Source organism: Alosa sapidissima, chromosome 2 (assembly GCF_018492685.1).
Source record: "Alosa sapidissima isolate fAloSap1 chromosome 2, fAloSap1.pri, whole genome shotgun sequence".
Classification (NCBI taxonomy): Eukaryota; Metazoa; Chordata; class Actinopteri; order Clupeiformes; family Clupeidae; genus Alosa; species Alosa sapidissima.
The window spans coordinates 35,468,321-35,491,810 of record NC_055958.1 but is presented as its reverse complement, the minus strand read 5'-3'; the positions used below and the strand labels follow the sequence as shown (position 1 = coordinate 35,491,810).

Genomic DNA, 23,490 nt, shown 5'->3' with positions numbered 1-23,490 from the left:
GGGAGAAGAGAGGAGCGATGAGAAGAGGGGATAGGGGAGTAAAGAAGAGAAGAGGAGAGGAAGGGAGAGGAGGGGGAAGGAAAAAAGAGGAGAGAAGAAGAAGAGAGGAGAAGTGAGAAGAGTGGAGGGAAGGGGGAGTAAAGAAAAGTAGAGGAGGAGAGAAGAGATAAGAAGAAGGGAGGGGAGAGGAGGAGAGGAGAGATAAGAAGAAGGGAGGGAGAGGAGGAGAGGAGGAGAGGAGGAGAGGAGAGGGAGGGGAGAGGAGGAGAGGAGGAGAGGAGGAGAAGGGAGGGGAGAGGAGGAGAGAAGAGATAAGAAGAAGGGAGGGAAGAGGAGGAGAGGAGGAGAGAAGAAGAAGGGAGGGGAGAGGAGGAGAGGAGGAGAGAAGAAGAAGGGAGGGGAGAGGAGGAGAGGAGGAGAAGGGAGGGGAGAGGAGGAGAGAAGAGATAAGAAGAAGGGAGGGGAGAGGAGGAGAGGAGGGGAAAAGAGGAAATAGGAGGGGAGAGTAAATGAGAGAGGAGGGAGAAGAGAGGAGCGATGAGAAGAGGGGATAGGGGAGTAAAGAAGAGAAGAGGAGAGATGGGCAGAGGAGAGGAGGGAAGTAAAGAAAAGGAGAGGAGGAGAGGAGGAGAGGTGAGCAGAGGAGAGGAGAGGAGAGGAGAGGAGAGGAGAGGAGGAGAGGAGAGGAGAGGAGGAGAGGAGAGGAGGAGAGGAGGAGAGGAGAGGAGAGGAGGAGAGGAGATGAGGAGAGGAGAGGAGGAGAGGAGAGGAGAGGAGAGGAGGAGAGGAGAGGAGAGGTGAGCAGAGGAGAGGAGAGGAGAGGAGAGGAGAGGAGAGGTGAGGAGAGGAGAGGAGAGGAGAGGAGATGAGGAGAGGAGAGGAGGAGAGGTGAGGAGATGAGGAGAGGAGAGGAGGAGAGGAGAGGAGGAGAGGTGAGCAGAGGAGAGGAGAGGAGGAGAGGAGAGGAGAGCAGAGGAGAGGAGGAGAGGAGAGCAGAGGAGAGAAGAGGAGAGAAGAGGAGAGGAGAGGAGAGGAGAGGAGAGAAGAGGAGAGGAGAGGAGAGGAGGAGAGGAGAGGAGAGGAGAGGAGAGGAGAGGAGAGAAGAGGAGAGGTGAGCAGAGGAGAGGAGAGGAGAGGAGAGGAGAGGAGAGGTGAGGAGAGGAGAGGAGAGGAGAGGAGAGGAGAGAAGAGGAGAGGAGGAGAGGAGAGGAGAGGAGAGGAGAGGAGAGGAGAGGAGGAGAGGAGAGGAGAGGTGAGCAGAGGAGAGGAGAGGAGAGGTGAGGAGAGGAGAGGAGAGGAGAGGAGAGCAGTTGGAAGAGCAAGAGGGGTGAAGGGGGAGATCTGAGAGGGAGATCTGAGAAAAAAGGTTGAGTGAATCCTTCCCTCAGTACACATCCCTTTCTCTCTTTTTCTCTCCCTCTCCCTCTCTCTCTTCTCTCTCTTCTCTCTCTTCTCTCTCTCTACCCTTTTCCAGTTTGCTTTGTATGTATGGACTTTCTGTAGCTATGTACCTATGACCTTGAATGCATTCAACCTCAATGGAAGTCGTCATAGAAAGCTTACACATTCATACACGACACACACACACACACACACACACACACACACACACACACTATCCTGCATTGCTCAGTTTGCTCTCAGTGTAAGCCTAAGGTTTTATCGAGGACCACTGGTTAGCAAAGCACTATGATTCAATGCAGATTTGTAATAGTATTACAGAATAGAGCATTCAGACTCTCATCCAGGGTCTATACTGGACATACTGAAGACACTTGTATACCTGTGTGTGTGTGTGTGTGTGTGCAGTGTGTGTGTGTGTGTGTGTGTGAGAGAGAGAGAAAGATAGAGAGAAAGAGAAGGGGGGGTTACTATCTATTCATCTATCTCTATCTATAGGTATCTAGCATAACAAAGCTGATTGCATCAAATATGAAGAATATCAAGAGCAACACAACAGTGTCGTCAAACTAAGAGTCATTTTAATCTAAACTAAACATATTTGTGGTAAGCTGCATTAATATCAAGTCCTTTCACTATAGTCCACCTCATTGGCATTGGTGTAGAACCTACACTGTATCTGTACTATCTTTACACTGTAGATGCACATAAACCATGCAGATAGCCCGCACATCAACCATGCAGATAAAAGCCTCGATAGCCTAATAGGCCATCTCCTGGTTGTAACGCCCAGGGCTTGACTGACCTTCCCTAGTGAAACTGCTGTTTTTTACGGCGCTGTTGCTGCCAGGCCAGCCGAGGGATATCCAGAACCTGTACATCTGGCCCCTCAAGAGGAGTCATGAATCAGTTTAACGACAGTAATATCAGGGCCTTGCTATCTTTGGACATATCCATCTGAGACCATATCCATCTGTCTTTATCTCTCTTTCTGGTCTTCTTGCTCCTTCTTCTTCTTTCTCTCGTTCACTTTCACTGCACCTCCTTCCTTCTCCCTCTCTCTCCTTATAGCCTATGCCCAATCTTATTTTTCAGGAAGAGCACTTTCATCAAAAACCCAGCACATATTTCAAAACAGATTCATACAGCAAACTCAAAGGAGACAACTGACGTGGGATCAAATTATAAAAAAAAATCTAAATATATCATTCAAGAGAGTGTAAATCCCTATTCAAACTCCCTCACTCTCCCTTATTTGAACCTGCGTGAGGTAAGCCAGGCTACTCTCTACCTGTTTTTTTTTTTTTTTCTTCCTGGGCACGACCTGTTGCTAGGTAACCCTGGGTCACAGCTGCTGCCTAAATCATACTCTTTCTTTCCCGGTTATCGGAAAGATGGGCAGTAATTTATTAGTTTGATACAAGGGCGAGCGGCATTACACCGCGCCGGGTCTCTCTGCGCTCCTCGTTTAGAATTCACGCCATATCCTATTTCCGGTGCATTCCTCACGGCATTTTCCAAAACATTCCACTTTAAATTGACAATCTGAAGCACCAAATGAGGCCCAGCTGAGCTTGGGATCTGCATATTACTATTCAAAACACTCCGGCTAAAATATTATCCTACCGTCCACAGTAGGTTTAGAGTTTAGGGGGCTGCGGATCAGCACTTCTACTGTTATTTAATTGCCCATTTGAGTTTGTTGAAGCGTTAATTGCAAGCTAATCAATGATCCTAAATAGTGCAAACAACCACCACGCAACCACCAGGCTTCATACGACCTATGCCAAGCGGATCCACGGTTTTTTCCGTCTTGTTGTAGGCTAGTGTGTGACTACCTTTTCGCAGCTCGCTGCTCGCTATCTACAACGTTGACCCAGCATAGATTTCAAGCAGAAACTTGTCTTTGACGCCACAGAGTGGCAGTGCATAAATCTGCAAGGTCCACCTTGAAATCGGACAGGTTGCCACAAAGGGACAGGTTTCCAGATGTGCAAAACTTACAATGGCCAGAATAGGGTAGGCCTAGGCCTACATTATAACTGAAAAATGACACTATAATAACATGACCATTATAAAATAATAATCCTCAGTTATCTTTTGAGTTTTTTCTCCTTCAAAGGAAATGAACATGATGTGAAAACCCCATCTGTTCCCGTCTATTGCATGTTTATAAATGATGCTCTTGCGCATATTGCGTATTTTAGTCTGTAGACAAGCAGGGAGGGCAAATTCATTTTTTGTTATCCGGAACACCTGCTCCGTTCGCGTCTGAGGGCTGTGTTTAATTCACAACATTTTCAGAGATTTCCTATTGCGAGCAGATGATATTTGATTCATCAATCACGCTAGTATCCGCTCGCCAACACCCGCACTCACAAATGGGACGGGCTTGGAGAGCTTCAGTAGATGGGTGAAAATACTGGGATTTCGCGAAGCCACTTCCAAATTGTTTTAGCTGTTTGACGTGATTAGAACGTACAAGGGCTTCCCTCTTGTACTAATGAGGTTATCTCAGCTCGGAAAAGTCGGCTCCATCGGTGTGTCCTACCGAGCGGGTGGGTATACTTGCACGCACTTAGCACGGTTCCTCCGGGCCACATTCTGATCAAACACGCACGCACCTGCACTTTAGAAACAGCCCCGTCCCATGAGACCTGTAAAAGCGGACTCCCTTGTTCCCGGCGCGTGGCAATTACGTGCCATCTGTTCCCCTCTGCGCCGTTCCAGCTCATTTTGTATCTTTGATTGTTGCTGTAAAATTATACGCCAGAAATTGATGTTCTTGGGGACGGCGGATGACTGACAGACGAAAAATTAATCAGTTCAGAAGCTCAAAACCGCACCAACTCCTTTAGGGGGAAAAGTGAAAAAGCTGTTTCCAACTCTGGTCTCTCTCTCTCTCTATCTCTCTCTCTCTCTCTCTCTCTCTCTCGTTTCTAAAAATAGGAAGACGTTTTGTCAGTTTACATACTTTATTTACAGTAAATATAAGTGGGAATATTGTATGTTTAATGTGGAAACATTTACAAATGTTTCATGTGGATAATTGTTTATTTTTAGCCTATTTGTGAAAATACATTCAGTCCATTAGTTTCATGTGGATAATTGTGTTTATTTTTAGCCTATTTGGGAAAATGCATTCAGTCCATTAAATAGCCTAGCCTACTTGCAACCTGTAACATGAAAACTTGCAACCTTGAGCGCAAAAATGCTTATTGTTCCTGTGCAAGGTAAAACTTATTGAAACAAACACCGCACATTGTTTCTATGTCTTTCACTCTTAAGTGTAGCTACTGTTAGTCTCATCACGATCATAACACGTTCTCGGATCTGAGACTATTGCCGTCATCACTCTTCCACTGGCGGGGCAACATAAAAGGGACGTGATTCAATTCTGTTCAGCTATCGTGACACCGAGGAAAATCTGGATAGTGATACCGAGCAGGCGCCAAAATAATGGTGGAATATGTTTCAATTACAACTGAAATTTATATAATTTATACAGCACAAACATATACCGATGAGGTTATGGGTGTGCGTGAGTATACAAAAGTATTCATCACGTCATTGTTACATCTACTTCGAAAAGAGTTGCGTCAGTAGGCTACTTCTCCGTGGCATGCCACACATGAACGGTACCTTGGAGAGCGACCAAGGCGCTCATTTCTGAATAGGTAGGCTAAAGCTCTCTGGATCATCCTTACCTTCGAAGTGGCAAGTCAGTGAGATCTTTTTTTATTATTGCCTCTGGATGCTAGCAAACAGCTGTTCGTTTATAAAATTATCATGTTTGGATAATGCACTCTGCCCAAAGAATGGATTGTCCTTATTCAGGAAAAAAAAAAAGATTTATCTTATGGAAAATATAGAAGTTTTCAAGGCTTCTGTAAACATAGGCAACAATGATTAAGATTTGTTATTGCTAATAGATTAAAGAAATAGCTATTAATCGAACAATATTACAGCCATCCACATTTTAGTTAAGAGCATAAATAATATAGTAATGTACACAGTAATCTTCTGAGAAACAAATACATTTCCAAACAAACAAATAAACTAACAACACAGCAAACATAGCTAAATATTCCACCGGTACATTCATACTTACTATTTACATTTATTTCCCCCTTTTTTTAGTAGTGCATCAACTGTTTCAACATGTGATTACATACAGTACAAACTCTCAAGTGTACCTGAACCTTTCATATGCCTTGCACCTTTCATATGACAGCAAATTTCAAAATAATGAGTTTAACTGAATGGGATGAAGACTGAGCCAAACGATGGACGAATCTGAATAGGGAAGTCTTTGGTTTTGTTCTGAAGATCGGTCTTGTGCGGGGGTCACCCAACAAAAGTCGACAAACAAGAATCTTTTATTTAGTGAACCATTTTATTTTCAGAGCCACAGAAACGGCAAGGGCAGCTCACAAAAAAACTTTAACGAAGCTTCACGAATCTCCATTCATTATACAAGGTCTGGGACTGGGAACTCCATTTCTTGCCATTGATGTCCCTGACCAGTTCTCAGTTAGTATATTAGCCATAATTATCAAATAATTACAGCTTGTCCTTTACAAGCTGCTCCTTTATGTATTTCCATACCAATGTCTGATGCAATGCACCTAGCCACTTATGAGTTCATTTTGTGCGATTGATCCAGGAAAGGACAAAGGTCGTACCTGAGCACAATGCCGACCAGCAACACAGCAACCAGAGGGCCCACCCAGTAGACCCGGCGGTAGGGCCAGTGGTTAGCCACCATCCCACCACGGCTGGGCCGAAGGCTCGGGCCGGATTCAGACAACCACCAGAGACCGCACCTCTGCAGAGACAGAGAGAGGGACAGAGAGGACAGGTGAGGTTCAGAGGAGAGGGACAGAGAGGACAGGTGAGGTTCAGAGGAGAGGGACAGAGAGGACAGGTGAGGTTGAGAGGAGAGGGAGTGAGAAAGGGGCAGGAGAAAAAGAGGGGAAGAGAGAGAGGGAGGGGGAGAAAGAGGGGGAGAGAGAGAGGGAGGGGGAGAAAGGGCATGAGAGATATAAAGAGAGAGGAAAAGAAAGGGATAGGGGAGCGACAAGGAGAGAGAGGGAAGGACATAAAGAAATAGAAAAAAAAGATGTGAGAAAAAGACCGACAGAGAGAGGGAGAAAGACAGAAAGAGAGAGGGAGAGGGAGAAAGACAGAAAGAGAGAGTGAGAAAGACAGAAAGAGATAGGGAGAGTGAGAAAGACAGAAAGAGAGAGTGAGAAAGACAGAAAAAGAGAGGGAGAGTGAGAAAGACAGAAAGAGAGAGGGAGAGTGAGAAAGACAGAAAGAGAGAGTGAGAAAGACAGAAAAAGAGAGGGAGAGTGAGAAAGACAGAAAGAGAGAGGGAGAGGGAGAAAGACAGAAAGAGAGAGGGAGAGTGCAGAAGACTGTTATGTGGGAATGTATTATACTGGATAGTTTTTCTGACTTGTCACAATATTAGGATTGCGAGGTGCCTTGTTTCAGACAGATGTCTTGTCCTCATCCTGGTTGTACAGCTCACAGAAGCATCACACCCTCAGAAAGACTTATGGTCCATAGACCAAGACAAACATGAACACACGTGTGCACAGATCATACACACTATCGGCCATGAAAGATACACACACACACACACACACACACACACACACACACACACACACACACACACACACACACACACACACATATTCGGTTGACCCAACCCCTACCCATAACAACACAAATGTACTGCACAGACTGAACACCTGAATCTAGACGCACACCTGCAGCCACCCATATTAACAAGCACACACACACACACACACACACATGAACACACACACACACACACACACACACACACACACACACACACAGACAAACACAGACGGACACACACACACACACACACACACATGTGCACACACACACACACACATACTCACGCTCCCAGGATGCCGATGCAGAAGGGGGCGAGGGGCGTTTTGCTCTGACGGTTCACTGCGCTCAGGCACACCGACAGCACCAGGAAGAACGTCATGATCACCTCCGCAAGCAGAGCTACGCCCACCTGATGATCGGCCTTAATGGCATCAAAGGCTCCGCCAGACACGTTCACAAAGCTCTCATGCAAAGAGGCCACAGCCTGTTTAAATAAGAATCACCACGGGAGAAAAATAAGATCAAAGCGCTAGTCAGCTTATGCCAATATTACCTAAAACAGGTGCTCTTTCGCTGTTGTTTGTGAATATTAAAATAAAACTTTAAAAATTAATTTTTTAGTATATTTTTTAGGCGTTTTATATCGACAGGACAGTGGAGAGAGACAGGCATGAGGCAAGTGGGAGAGATTGGGACTTGAACGCCGCAGACCGGAATCGAACCTGGGTCTCCATGGGCAGTGCACTGAGACCCAAATGTAGTACGGTGCTGCCGCTTGCACCACAGCCCCTTGTGATTTGTTTTGGTGGTAAATAGGCTTAGCTGTGGGACATCCCCTACCTATAACACATGGAATTTCTATCTGAAAAGATGATGTGTTTCTGACTGACTGTAGTGTTCCTCTGCAGTAAAGGTCTCACCCCGGCAAACCCCGCGCCCAGCATGGCTCCACAGAACTGAGCTGCCCAATAGGGGAAGAGCATGATGAGCTTCAGGCCGCCTGCCACGGTGACCCCTAAGGTCACGGCAGGGTTCATGTGGCCGCCACTAGGAGAGCAGCAGAGGTCAGAGGTCATATTGCTTCATCAATACCAGTCAATACATTCAAGTTGAATAGAGACACATTGACAACCAGATGTTAGAAAGGCAGATATGTCTACACTACCAACAAATGTCAGGTATATGCAGGGTAGATTTATTATGTTTAGTTGTTAAAAGCCCCTGGTCCCATCCCTATATTAACTGTGGTGTTTCACTTAATGCAGCCTTTTCTGCCAGTAACTGATGGTCTAAAGTGCTGAAACTTACAAACAACCAGGGGCAAAGTAAAATGTATATTCCTAGAAATGAGTATAAGATAAGGAAGTCTCTTCTTGGAACCTTGTGGATGAGCAGTTTGCAAACCTGTTCATCTATAATTGGGAAAGTAAGTGCAGGACTAACAGACAGCAGACGCCCATGACCATTTAACATCACAAACACAACCTCCCTGTTATCCCTCTTCACGCACCTGATTCCGGCCGTGATTGCGGTGGGGATGGAGAGTGCCAGGCCGTGTGCCACAGCGGGCTGCAGGCGACCCGTGCCCGCGGAGTTCTCGATTACTGAGGCGCAGCCCGAGAAGACGAAGAGAAGAGTGGCGTGCCGAAGAACTCGGCGACGCACGGGAGCAGGTCGCGGTCAGAGCGCGTGCGGCCCCACATTATCTTGGCCTTAGGCTTGACCTCTGAGACCTCATGCACCTCTTTACCAGCTGAGAGTAAAGCCATGGTGTCCAGGAGGGAGATGACCGCACACGTTGTTAGGTACTAAAAAAGATACGTGAGTGAGAATAATGCATACCTGAGAAATACGTACCTTGGTTGTATAGACCCTTTCAACAATAAAAACAAAAACAATGCTTGAACGTTCTATTTGGGCCCCAATCTACTTCCTCTGCATTAAGATAACATATGGAATGTTAAAAAGGAAGTCTTGTGGGGCCAACTATGATGCTGATAATGGAACTCTCTTGAAAGGGTCTATACTGAACAAACGAGGACATAGATAGAACATATCTTTTGAGAATGACTGCTTCTATGTACACAATGAGCATGCTATTTAGGGATCATATTCATGGAAGAACACAGGGAAACGTGACCTCTCCATCTTCTACAAGATAACTTGTTTGTTTTACCATCAAAGTTAGCCTAAACCAATTATGATAACCTTTTCAAGCATGAGAGTTTCTGTGAAGTCAGTAGAAGCCTAGGTAGAGGATATCTTGGGAGATCACAATGCGTTGGGAAATTTAGCCCATCTCTTTTGGAATGTTCAGACATACAATGTTACATTTGTATAGGAGCCATGCAAACAAACGGCAGTCTTTACCTAGTCTACTTACAGATAATTTAGCCTTCAATGTCTTGGGACCAAAGCTTAACGGTTAATGCACTTGTATGTAAATCTCTATTGGGTGGATGACCTGTTTTCTCTGAAACCCATGCCAAGAATAAGCGGTCACCTTGTGGCCAGGGGACTAGATGTTATCTGATGTTTATAATTGATGGGGTTATGTCCGGTTCATGTGTGTGTGTGCACACTACACAGGTGTGTGTGTGTGTGTGTGTGTGTGTGTGTACTTTTGTGCATTTGTTTGTGTGGGGGGGATGTGTGTATGTGTGTATGTGTGTGTGTGTGGGTGTGTGTGCATCTGTGTCTATGTGTGCAGGGTTGTCTATCTGTGAGTGAACTGTCAAAGTTTTCTTGAATTCCATGATTGATATTGATTGATTGATGTTGTCCCCGAGGTTTTTTTTTTATGACAGATATTCCCAACTCATTCCAGTCAAGTGTACATCCATCTTGAGCCATCCTCAGAGACACAAAATCAGACACAGTATCGTAACACCTCCAATTATCACCCATTTAGTTCGAAAATTCTAAAACAACAATGTTTTTTAATGCTTCAAAATAACATTTGATAAATTAACCTTACATTTTTCAGTAGCCATAGGTGTGTAGATTTGAACAAAATCTGGTTTGGTTCTTACCGGGGCTTTTACTGCCTGAAATATCAGATTTTGTTTACCACGCTCAGAGTTTAGTGCTGGCCTGGTGGGTCGTCTAGTCTACTTCCACCCTTTCACATGGCACATCAACGGTTAGCCCCAGAATTCTCGTCGCAATTCAAAATTCCACTGGAGCTCCAATGGATTTGTACACGCAGCCTTACAACACTGTTTACAGCTCTCTGAGTCACGGTAAATGTCATTTTTGGATTTTTGGTACATAGCTAATTTAGATACACCAATGGTTTGGGTGCTTGCGTTTCTTTAGTAATCTGCCGTCTTGGTTTGTATAGAAATGAATAGTAAGTGACACACACACGCAAGACGGCAGAAATACGGGACTGGTGGTAATAGGGGGCGTTCCGATAGTTGTTATATTCTCCACTCTGTCACAGAAACTGAGAGGAAATACAGACTCTCTCTCTCTCTCTCTCTCTCAGAATTGTCTGTGCTTGCTTCTGTCTGTGGTGTTTTTGCCAAGCAGATATGGAAAATGATCCTGAGCCAGGGTGGTGTGTCATAGCTGACTGAGCAGCGGTGAATGGAAAGAAACAGGTGCCAGCGGCTGCCCCTGCTCCTCTTGAATCTTTAACTTTTGGGCAGAGCAGAGACTGAGCCGGAGCAGAGGACAGGAACGGAACAGAGCGGACCAGACCTACTGTAGGGTTCCAGGTACACACTGCATGGGTAGTGGAGTAAGTAGGGCCTGAACAAATCCATCAGCCGTGGTCTATTGCATACTGACAATACACACAGTGCAGGCAGGGACAGACAGACATGCACTTGCACTTGCACATATATATGAACAAGTGCACAATATGCAGGTTCATACAAGGTACATGCCGCCAGTACACCCAAACCAATAAAAGTAAGCTGCCACATACATGCATGCAATTGTGTGTGTGTGTGTGTGTGTGTGTGTAAATGAGTCTGTAACACTATACCCCCCTCCACTTAACAGACACCAAAAATACACAGCCCTTGTTCTTCAATGAACATACTTACTAGCTTGAGTGTCCCTGTGTGTGTGTGTCCCTGTGTGTGTGTGTGTGTGTGTGTCTCTGTGTGTCAGTGTTTGTGTGTGTCTGTCTGTCTGTCTGTCTGTCTGTCTGTGTATCGTTGTGTGTGTGTGTGTGTGTGTCCGTCCATGTTTGTGTGTCTCTGTGTGTCAGTGTGTGTGCGTGCGTGTGTGTGTGTCCATGTTCATGTCTGTGTGTGCACCCTGTGGGTATATTTTTTTAGATGAAAATAAAGATTGCTGTCCCTGGCTGTAGCTGAAGGCTGTGGTCGGTGCATAAGGGACGGGCAGTGAGGGGAACAGCCCAAGCAACGGTCAGGTGCTTTAATGACTTATTTTGAAATCCAACATTCACTGTATTATGTTTTATAATAAAAAAAAAGAATTATAAAACTTTTATTTTATAATAATTTTAAATATGATGATTGAATGATGATTGATCAAATCAATTCAAGGTGTCTATCCAAGAAATTGTATTCTACCACTAAAAATAACAATAATCATAATAATAATCAATTCACAACTTTCTTTTCTTTTTCAAAATCTTTCCTGTATTCTCTGTATTGGGTTTCTCTCAAGGCGTTTAGACTTGAATTATCAAAGGCACAACAAAGCAGGGCAAGTGAAGAACATATTAACATTCAATGTTCTTATTTCCCACACTTAGTTCTCTCAAAGTCAGCGATTTTATATTGACTATTTTTTGCTGTATTAGCTGGAAACAAGAAATTGCATTAATCCTATTGCCTTAATCAAAATAAATAAATGAAAAAATAATGAAAGAAATTGTGTTTCTAAATTGCAGATGGGGTTACTGAGGATTTTACACAGATGTTAACATGAATATCAAAAGCTATTTAAAATCGTTGCCAAAACAGATGCATAGCAGTGTGACTGACTCCACTAGCACCAGATCATGTAGAGGGAAGTTTGGCAGCAGAAGGCCCATTATTTTTATTTTAATGGCTGTTAAACTTTGACTTACACCACAGGGCACTGGAAAGAGCCCAAGCTCATTACGACTCCTCAATAAGAGCTGCAGTGTGTTTGGAGTAAAGATGGAAATTAAATGGATGTAGGCTGTTTATGAATTCTGAGACTTATTAATGAAACATAATCAGTAGCCTATATTGCAACTTTCAAAAGACCCCTCCCCAAACATGACCCTTTTTTCACAAAAACACTATCTTCCACACCTTTTAAAGCATGCCAAGCCTAAGTTACTCAGCTGTATTCTACTAGTAAGGCACCAATTTCAAGCTTCAAGATGAGTATAGCCTGATAGAAATGAATGCAAATGGAATTTCACTAAAATACTCAAGCCTTATTAAATAAAATTATTAAATGATTGTTTCCCTCATCTAAATGTTCCCACTGGTTGTAAGCCTAGTTTATAATAGAACATTGTCAAAATTGGAATAGGCCTACTGTCAGGGGCGTCATGCAAGCCAAGATTCTTGGGGGGCACAATCAGGATTTTTTTCGGGGGGGGGGGGGGGTGCTGAGGTCTGACTTTGTGGTGCTCAGAAATTAAAATATTTTAATTCATGTGATGAAGGACTTTGAAAGAAGTTTGACAGGTTTCAGTGCTGAGTAAGGTTATACTAAATATTTGAATATTTTACTAGGCCTAGTAATATATTTCTCATTACTATTATGGCAAGCAATTGCTAGGCCTGCCTCATTTGTAAGTTGCTACCTGCCAAATCATGAGCAATTTTGACCTGATGCATGAGACTGATTATTTTCTTGCCCTGTACATCACGGTCATAGCGATCCTACTTATATAAAACAACTGTAGGCCTCCTTTTGAACTGGTAGCCTATCCCTTTTCACAACATGGATTAGCTGCCAGATACGTGAAAAGAACAAGTGGAGAAACATTAACGAGATGCCTTGGCTTATACTTAGTTGGATTTTGTAGTTACTGCAAAAGTAACACCCTCGTTTCTATGGAACTGGAAACAATTGAACCAGGAGACTTTGTCACGTACAAGACAAAACAGAGCAGATGTCTGTTAATATTTGTAATATTTGTAAGAGTAGCCTACGTTACACTGACACAACGTAGGCTAACGTTAACGTAGCTTCTGAATTCGCGGCCAAATCCATCAAATCCATTAGTTCTAACTTTTTAGCACCACGTCAAAATGTCCAGGTCAACCACAAATAATTCCACTACGTTTTATTGCTAAGCCTACTTACCACTTCAACACCATTGATTGTAACCAAAAACTGTAACTGTAACAGTTCAACTGTTCAAACTGTAGCCTAAAGTTAACAGTTCAACACAAGCAAAACATTGCGAGCCCAATGTGCGTGTGAGTTGCTATTAGTATTAGGAAAAGAAAAAGAAAAAGCCTAAATTGTAGGCTACCAAAATAGTTGAAGACCGATCAGCAGCGATCGGTCTTCAACTATTTTGGTAGCCTACAATTTATTACACATCCAGAAGAATACATTTGAGTCGTTACAGGCTCTGGCTTATTATGAAGCATAATAGGAACAAAGTTATTATAAAAAAAAAATATATCAGGGAGGAAAAATCCGAGGGGGCACGTGCCCCCTTAATTTCAATGGGCATGACGCCACGGCCTACTGGCATCTCTGTTAAAAAAAGAAGATCATGTCTGTTTTCCAGTTCTTCATGTAGAAAACTATACCTCACACCTCATGAGAAAAAAAATAGTAAAACAGAACTCAAAGTGAGCCTTGAGCCCTTGTCACTTTCACATAACATCCAGAGGCCCCGCAAACAAAACCTGTGTCATTGTACCCCCACACTCCCACACACACACACACACTCACACACTTACACACAAAACAACACGCATATCGGTGTGATAAACGCCAGAGAGGGGACATAATGGGACGTAATGGGTTATCGGTGATGCAGCCGCGCCAGGAGAGTGATTGAACCGCGGTGAAATCTGGCCAGTCTCTGTGTGCCGGTGGCCGCCAGTTGTTGCAATATCTACCAGACAAATATCATTCTTCACCATCTGCCATACCCATCACTCACGCTTTGATACTAACATAAACCATCGTATAAGCGATCAAGCACCTCAGTGGATTTAAAACTGTCCCAACATCCCGTAAAATATATCCAAGCAAGTCTTCTCATCGACAAGGACGACAAGATAACTTTGTGTGGAATGCTCATGAAATTGAATGTTTGCTGCCATCTAGTGGACATCAACACGAGGCACAAGCTGAATACTAAATACATTTAGTGAATATCTTGTTATACAGTGTAAAAAAAAACAAATATTTAGTAGGCTGCAATACAATGAACACATACAATTGCTACTGTTAATGTGTGGACTATGTAACAAACATTTTCAGGCATGTCAGTTTATTTGGTGATTAAATCCAGTGCAGCCAGGGAAATTAATTGACAGCATCACTCACAAGAGACCCTTTATTGATTTGCCTCTCCATCTTTCTTTTCACCTGATTTCTCCTCCTCAGCCTGAGCGGTCACCTCCTCCTTCTCCTCTCCTCTCTCCACATCCTTCTCCCCTCCACCCACCTCCTCCTCTTTCCTGTCCTTCTCTCCCCATCTCCTCCATTTCCCTCTCCTCTCTCCCCCTCCTCCTCTTCCTCTCCTCCTTCCCCATCTCCTCCATCTCCCTCTCCCCCTCCTCCTCCCCTTCCTCTCCTTCATCCTCCATCTCCCTCTCCTCTCTCTCCTACCCCTCCTCCCCTTCCTCTCCTCCTTCCCCATCTCTCTCTCCTCTCCTCCCCCTCCTCTCCTCCTTCCCCATCTCTCTCTCCTCCCCCTCCTCCCCTTCCTCTCCTCCTTCCCCATATCTCTCTCCTCCCCCTCCTCCCCTTCCTCTCCTCCTTCCCCATCTCTCTCTCCTCTCCTCCCCCTCCTCTCCTCCTTTCCCATCTCCTCCCTCCTTCTCCCTCTCTCCGCCACCTCTTCCTCTCCACAATCTCCCCCATACTCTGAACCCCACCTCCTCCGCCACTACCTTCTCCTCCTCCACCTCCTACTCCTCCTCCTCCTCCTCCTCCTCCTCTCTGCCCTCTGCCACTACCCCTCCCCAGCCCTCCGTCTGCAGCTCCAGCTGCTCCACCCGCGTCTCCATCTTCAGCACGCTGGACTCCAGCTCCATCATCAGCCTGGCCAGCTTAGTGCGCAGCGTGTCCAGCGTCCGCTCCAGATGCTCCACCTGGGGAATACAAAGTAGGGAAACTACTGAGACGACAAGGACAACAACAACGATAACAACAACAACAACTTAGTCATTTGCACCATCACCATGACACTCACTCACACAGAGCACCTTACCCTCCCTACCTTACTATGCACAGAGAATCACAGGCTCAGTCCCTGCCTCAGTCATTGCAAGCGCCTCTTAATTAATCACCCACTATGTGGATACTGTTTTTAGAATTGATTTAGATTAAGTGTTTTTTAGTATAATTTGTATTTAGTATATTCTATATACAGTATTTAGTATATTCTTTATCTTCTACTGTCCTTATTGCTTAGTTGTGTTTTTTTATATTATATAATTTTAATTACTTTTTTCTGCTGTTAGTGAATGTGTGTGTGATGTCTGTATGCTACTGAGACTTGAATTTCCCCTGGGGATCAATAAAGTATCTATCTAACAACAACAACAACAAAACTTCCCAGCAAGTAAAAAGCATTTTGGCCTGGCAATTGGCCTCCAATTGGCCTCTACTTTTTTTTTTTTTAAAGAACTGTTGTACAAATGGGAGCATGTGAATTTCAATACCTCTGGCTGTGATAATTAACGTTACCGGATCCGGCCTGCCAAGCACTTTAATCCGGCCCGCCGAGCATTTAATTACTGTAGGCTATCAGGCTGCTCCCTATTTTTTCCTGTGATAGAGACAACGTTGGTTAGCTTTACTACAAACTGCTTTTCACAATTCTTAGAGATTGTTTACAATCTCAATGTCAAAACATCATGTTACATAGAGATGATACTCTGTGTTATCTCCTTTGCAGCACATCTAACTTGAACATTATGCTACTCCAATTAATTAGGAACGCATTTGCGCACGCACAAGAGGGAGAGAGAGCAGCAGGTTCCAGCTGGCTTGTCATTGTTGATAATTGATATCGCCTTCAGAAACATGTATTATATTTATATTAACAAAATTACTTTGTCATTGTAACCATTTAAATTATAAAACTTTTTAATTTTTTGGGGGGTGCAGGCCAATTTTCAAAACCCAATATTAGCCAAAAAGTTTGCCCACCCCTGCTTTAGGATTGCCCCTCACAAGTTTCTCTCTCTGTCTGTCCCTCTCTTTCTCTATCCCTCTCTTTCTCTCTCTCTCTCTCTTTTACACAAACACACACACACCCATCCGCTCCTGTTGACTGTCGTCGTCAGCAGTCTCCTCCAGAATGTTCATCTTAATGAGGATCTGACGGACCTTCTCCTCTAGGTGGCGCTTGGCGGCGGAGAACTTGGACAGCGGGCCGTCAGGTCCTCCTTGGACAGGCTGAACCAACACAGTCTCACCCCGAGTCGTCACATATTGAGGCTTGGTGACTGCCCCTTGTCGTCAACTGTTGAAGCGGAAGGTACCCCCATTGCGTCGCTACTGGACGATGAAGGCCGCCCCATAGACCTGAGCGTAAATCCCTCGTCGTTGTTTTTTTAACGCATAGGGCTGTCCAACTGACTTGAATGTAAAACCCTCACCGTCGCATTCTGCCGCTGCGGTCAACGAAGGAGAGATGTGCTTGCGATTGAGATTTACGGTTTTGAAGCGGTCAACCAACGTGTGCTGGAAAATTTTGGTTTTCTTGGCGTTGATGACAAATAACTTGACTAGATACTGGCGCTATCTTGCAATGAAAATGCGTGAAAATCTGAATTGTGAAGTAGACCTACTCCATAGTCACGTGTGCCTGTTCATTCATTCCATGTCAATAGAACAAACCAAATTAGGCTAGGCAAATTAGGCAAATTAGGTCTTGAATTTCCCCTGGGGATCAATAAAGTATCTATCTATCTATCTATCTATCTATCTATCTATCTATCTATCTAGTAATGCAATACTACATTTAATAGCCTAAATTCCGGCGCCGTCAGGTGTGGCAGCCTACTCTTTCTGCTGTTAAAGAATGTGTTTGTGTTGTATGTATGCTGCTGCTGAGACCTTGAATTTCCCCTGGGGATCAATAAAGTATCTATATATGTATATATGCATGGATATACTGTATGTGTGTGTGCATATATATATATATATATATATATATATATATATATATATATATATATATATATATATATATATATATATATATATATATATACATACATACATACATACATACATACAGAGAAAAATACAGAACAGGTTGTCGTCTGAACTGAAGTTAGTGCTGCATGTAAACACACACTTGTCACGCTACATTTATATGTGTATGTGTGTGTGTGCATATATATATATATATATATATATATATATATATATATATATATATATATATATATATATATATATATACATATATACAGAGAGAGAGAAAGAGCGCAATACAGACATTTTTGCTGTATGTAAACACACTTGTCACGCTACATTTATATGTGTATGTATGTAATGTGTGTGTGTGCATATATATATATATATATATATATATATATATATAATATATATACAGAGAGAGAGAGCAATAATACAGAACAGGTCGTCGGTTTTACTGAACTGAAGTTAGTGCTGCATGTAAACACACACTTGTCACGCTACATTTATATAAATGCACAAATAGGCTGTCACCAGACATAATTTCACTGCATTTCTTACTTCCAGTAACTATATGCATGTGACAATAAACTTCCTTGTATCCTTGTAACAGCTGTGCTGCTACAACCTTGTTACTCTTTGATACAGTGGAATAAACCTATTAAGTGTACCAGTTATTTACTTACATGTACATATGACATGTATGTTGTGTCTTCGATGTCTTGGAACATGTTGATTTTCCAACAAGAGGAGATAACATCCTGGACCTGGTCTACACTACACACAAAGGAGCATACAAAGCCACCCCCCTCCCCCACATTGGACTTTCAGACCATATCACTGTTATGCTAATGCCTGCATACAGACAAAGGGTAAAAGCGACCAAACCGGTTCGTAAGCAGGTAAAAGTGTGGCCTGAGGGAGCCTCCGATGCTCTTCAAGACTGCTTTGACACAACAGACTGGGAAATGTTTAAGCAGGCAGCCACTTACAACAACCGGACAGACATAGAGGAGTATACAGACACTGTAACCTCTTACATCACCAAGTGCATCGATGATGTGACCCACACAAAAGACATCATCACTCGGGCTAACTCGAAGCCATGGCTGACAGAGGATGTCCTCAGGCTGCTGAGGGCCAGAGACAAAGCCTACAGAGCTGGGGATGAAGCCGGCCATGAGAACAGCGAGAGCCAACCTGTCCCGTGGCATCAAGGAAGCAAAAAAGGAATACACTCACAAGATAACCACCCACTTCAAAGACAGCAGGAATGCACAAAGCCTATGGCAGGGCATTCAGGCCATCAAGGACTACAAGCCCGCGCCACAGAGCTGTGAGAGCAACATCCCTCTGCTCAACAACCTGAACCGCTTCTTTGCTCGCTTTGAAGCACAAAACAGCACCTGCCCACAGAAGACCCATCCCCCCTCTACATGAGCAGCCCCTGTGCCTCTCTGCCGACAGCGTGAAGAGGACACGTGCTGCTATCAACACCCGTAAGGCAACAGGTCCAGACAACATCCCAAGTCGTGCGCTGAAGGACTGCGCAGGGGAGCTTAAGGATGTCTTCACAGACATCTTTAACACTTCCCTGAAGCAAGCCATCGTCCCATCATGTTTCAAAGCTGCCACCATCATACCTGTGCCGAAGAAAACTGCTCCATCCTGCTTCAATGACTACCGCCCTGTGGCACTGACACCCATCATCATGAAGTGCTTTGAGCGGCTTGTCATGTCACATATCAAATCCATTCTCCCCCCCACCCTGGACCCCTTCCAGTTTGCATACCGAGCCAAGCGGTCTACAGAGGATGCAATCTGCTCTGCCCTCCACCCAGCCCTCACCCACCTGGAAAAAAGAGACTCATATGTGAGATTGCTGTTTATAGACTTCAGTTCTGCATTCAACACCATAATACCACAACAACTCATCTGCAAACTTGACGAACTGGGACTCAGTACCTACCTCTGCAACTGGCTACTGGACTTCCTCTGTCAGAGGCCTCAAGTAGTACGTGTTGGCAACAATACCTCAAGCAGCATCACACTGAGCACAGGGGCCCCCCAAGGCTGCGTGCTCAGTCCGCTGCTCTTCACCCTGCTGACGCATGACTGCACTGCAACCTACAGCAACAATCACATAGTGAAATTTGCTGACGACACAACTCTGGTGGGTCTCATCACCAAGGGCGACGAGACTCAATACAGGTTGGAGGTCGACCATCTGACCACGTGGTGCAGGGACAACAACCTCCTGCTGAACGTCAGCAAGACCAAAGAGATTGTTGTTGACTTCCAGAGAGGTCACACCCAACACCTCCCACTGACCATCGACGGTGCTGTGGTGGAGAGAGCGAGCAGCACCAAATTCCTGGGGGTGCACATCAGTGAAGACTTCTCCTGGACCACCAACACTGCATCACTGGCGAAGAGAGCTCAGCGCCGCCTGTACTTCCTGCGGAAACTCAGGCGAGCAAGTGCTCCACCAGCCATCATGACCACATTCTACCGAGGCACCATTGAGAGCATCCTCTCCAGCTGTATCGCTGTGTGGGGCGGAAGCTGCACTGAATACAACAGGAAAGCCCTGCAGCGCATAGTGAACACAGCTGGAAGGATTATTGGTGCTTCACTCCCCTCCCTGAAGGACATTTACACCACCCACCTCACCCGCAAGGCGACCAAAATTGTGAGTGATGCAAGTCACCCCGCTCACAATCTGTTTGATCTACTGCCCTCTGGGAAGAGGTACAGAAGCCTGCGCTCCCGCACTACCAGACTCACCAACAGCTTCATACACCAAGCTGTAAGGATGCTGAACTCTCTCCCTCCTCTCCCCCCTCCACCCTCAGCTACATAACATCCTGGACATTGGACCCACAATGGCCGCCTGCACTACTCCACTTGCACACTTGCACACTTGTACACTTTACAACTTGTTGTTGTTGTCCTGAAAACACAACACTTCTGCTGCTCTTACATAACTTGCACCACTATGCCACTTTCTTTCTTACTTAGGTCAAACAGAACTACCCAAGCCTTTTATTGGCCTGACTTTGCACTAGTATTTTATTGACTGTCTATGCACAATTTCAACCAAATTTTGCTGCTCTTATTTTTTCATTATTATATGTGCCCTCTTATTTACTTATTTACTTACTTTTTTGTTTACTTGAATGTTATGTTTGTCTGTGGACTTAAATTGGTAAAATATGTCTTGTCTTCACCGTGGGATAGTGAGAAACGTAATTTCGATCTCTTTGTATGTCTGGAACATGTGAAGAAATTGACAATAAAGCTGACTTTGACTTTGACTTTGAGGTCTACTAATTCACTACATCAACCTATTGCTCTTTGATACAGTGGCATAAGTACTAAGTACTTGGTCAATTCCATGGAAAATTACGTTTTTTCTAACATCCATAACGCCAATAAAATGTGATGGTATGGTATGATGTGAATGATTACATGAAATTTGAGCAATTGCTATTTTTGGCTGAAGAATGTACATGAGAAAAAATGCACAAAAAATGAATAGTAACATTCACATCATACAAATGCCAAGGCATTTCACTGGCGTTATGGATGTGACAAAAAGTAAATTTTCTGTGGAATTGCCCACTTACAATTACATATTACATTACATGTTGTGTCATTGGTGTCTTGGAACATGTCTGCCATTACCCTACATACTGTAGTACATGTATCAACTGTGTTATTTATTACTCTTTTGATACAGTGGAATAAACCCATTCAAATATAGTGTACCAGTTAAGTACTTACATGTACATATTATATCCTGTCAATGATGTCATGCATCCTGTAATTGATGTGTTGAAACATGTCTGCTGTTACACCACACAGTACATGTGAATTAGTAGACCTGTTCCAAGACATCGAAGACACAACATGTCATATGTACATGTAAGTAATTAATTGGTGCACTTAATAGGTTTATTCCACTGTATCAAAGAGTAACAAGGTTGTAGCAGCACAGCTGTTACATGTACTGTAGATGTAATGCAAAATCTGACACATTGGGGGCGCTAGAGCACTTGACGTGAAACTTAGTTAAATTAATCATATGACTATACCGAATCAATGTGCCAAATTTCCCAACTTTTTACTGTATGGTTCAATGGCAAATGAGCGTTTCGTTATAATAATAATAAGAAGAACACATAGAATCACTATGGGTTGCCTCGCAGCTTCGCTGCTTGGCCCCCAAATATGCGCTGCATTCAGATTTTTTCATTCTAACTTAAAATAGCTTAATGTTTTTTTTTTTTCTAATTAGATCTACATTTAAGTTTCAAAATTTATTATGGTGCAGCCTCTGAAGGTGAATTATTCTTGCGAGTAGCATATTTTAACATGGGGTTTTTGATTGTCATTACGCGATCAGGTTCATTTTGAGAGCACTGATACAGGCTATACAGTATAGTGTTTACATTTCCAGGTCATTTGCGTCCCACCTGTCATATGTGCCCCTCACTTTTACTGGGTTGATGCCACCTAAAATCTCTCTTTTTTTAATTAGCCTGGGGTAGTCGCCTGCTGTAGTTTTAGTGGTACATGCTATTTGTTAGTTGTATCAGGTAGCTTAGTTGACTTTACATTCTCCTATGTGGGCCTAACACATTCAGCCATTTGGAACAGAACACACCAGAATAGGCCTCTTTAGTGAGCAGGGTTTGATGTCTGCATTCCTACACTTATAAAATGCAATTCAATGCAGAAGTAATCCAAGTATTCAGAATACGTTACTCAAATTGAGGAACGTAACGGAATATGTACAAATTACATTTTTGGACATGTATTCTGTAACGGAATACGTTTTGAAAGTATCCTTCCCAACACTGACCCTGTTTTGGCCCAGCTTTTATACCCCTATCACTTGTTCACTGGTTTGTGTGAACTCCAACCTGCCAACATTTAGCTTTTTAAAAACAATAACAGTAATAATGCAGTAAAAACATTTCTCACAATTTGACAAACTAAGCTATTCAACTAGCCCGCTTGCTTACGAGACTCAGTGGCTGCGCAGTGTGCACCCGCTTTCCTTATTTGGGTTTTGGGTTGCCAGGTTTTATGACAAAAGGGTTGAAATTGAAATTAAGTCATTGTGTAGGCTATGTGTAGGGTGCATATCATACCTAATTTGGCAACCTGGGAAATGTCAGACTAACGGCTTCTACACACAGTTGCGTTTCCGTCAACGCATGCCAGTGGGTGTTCCCGACTATGCAAATGACTTCGACCGTCCGTCGATTGGCTTGATTGACCGGTGCCGTCTGTCGGTGCAGCAACAGCTGAACTTCTCAACGCGAGCGACGGGAGAAACGCGACGCAACGGACCCACAATTCAGTTCGGCAACGGATGACGTGAGCCCATGTAAAGTGAATGGGATGCGTCTCCAGCACTGCAACGCACGCAACTGTGTGTAGAAGCCCTAACAGGAGAAATTAATGGATCCGTGATTTTTTAAAATTAAGTTTGATGGCCATGCCAATTCCGTGAGTTTCCCGGGAGAAATAACAAAACGGGAGGGCACTGGGAGATGACCTTGAAATACAGGAGAAGGTATGGCTAATGTACTTGATTTCAGCAAACAGTTATTGTGTGCACATCCCACCTTCTGGCAGGTGTAGGACACAAGAAAACTTACTCAAATGAAAAAATATAATGTCCGCAACACTGCTTTTGACTCCCATATATTTAATGCACCACAGGCAACGTTTCGACCCTGTTGGGTCTTCTTCAGGCAAAAAGATGCAAAAAGGATGCAGTAAACGTCAACATCAGTCATTTCCAATCAGGATAGAGCTAAATATCTGTGAATAAATAAGCACATTGATACATCTGTAGTGAGAGAGGGCAGTGATGTTATGCCAGGGTTTTGGGATGTCAGGTGGCAGTGGATTTGAGGTTGGGGGGAGCTAGGCCATGTTACCTGAAGACTTTGGAGTGTGGACGAAATAAACTGATCTAAAGGAGAGTAGGAGAATAACTTTGTATTTGGCATTCTGTCAGTGGTGTGTGTGTGTGTGTGTGTGTGTGTGTGTGTGTGTGTGTGTTCCAAAAAGACGTGTTCCAAAAAATATATAACAATATTA

General features: G+C 43.8%; 1 long non-coding RNA gene and 1 pseudogene across 1 annotated transcript; both read right to left on the bottom strand.

Moving 5' to 3' along the window:
* Positions 1-6,037: 6,037 nt before the first annotated feature.
* LOC121697221 lies at positions 6,038-8,831 on the bottom strand (annotated as a pseudogene).
* A 1,853-nt stretch (positions 8,832-10,684) lies between these two features.
* On the bottom strand, positions 10,685-22,433 carry LOC121693488. The gene is made up of 4 exons (XR_006025519.1): positions 22,360-22,433; positions 17,920-17,930; positions 15,053-15,058; positions 10,685-10,695 (listed from the first exon to the last, which is right to left on the bottom strand). It is a non-coding gene; the product is annotated as an uncharacterized LOC121693488 (long non-coding RNA).
* Positions 22,434-23,490: the final 1,057 nt, after the last annotated feature.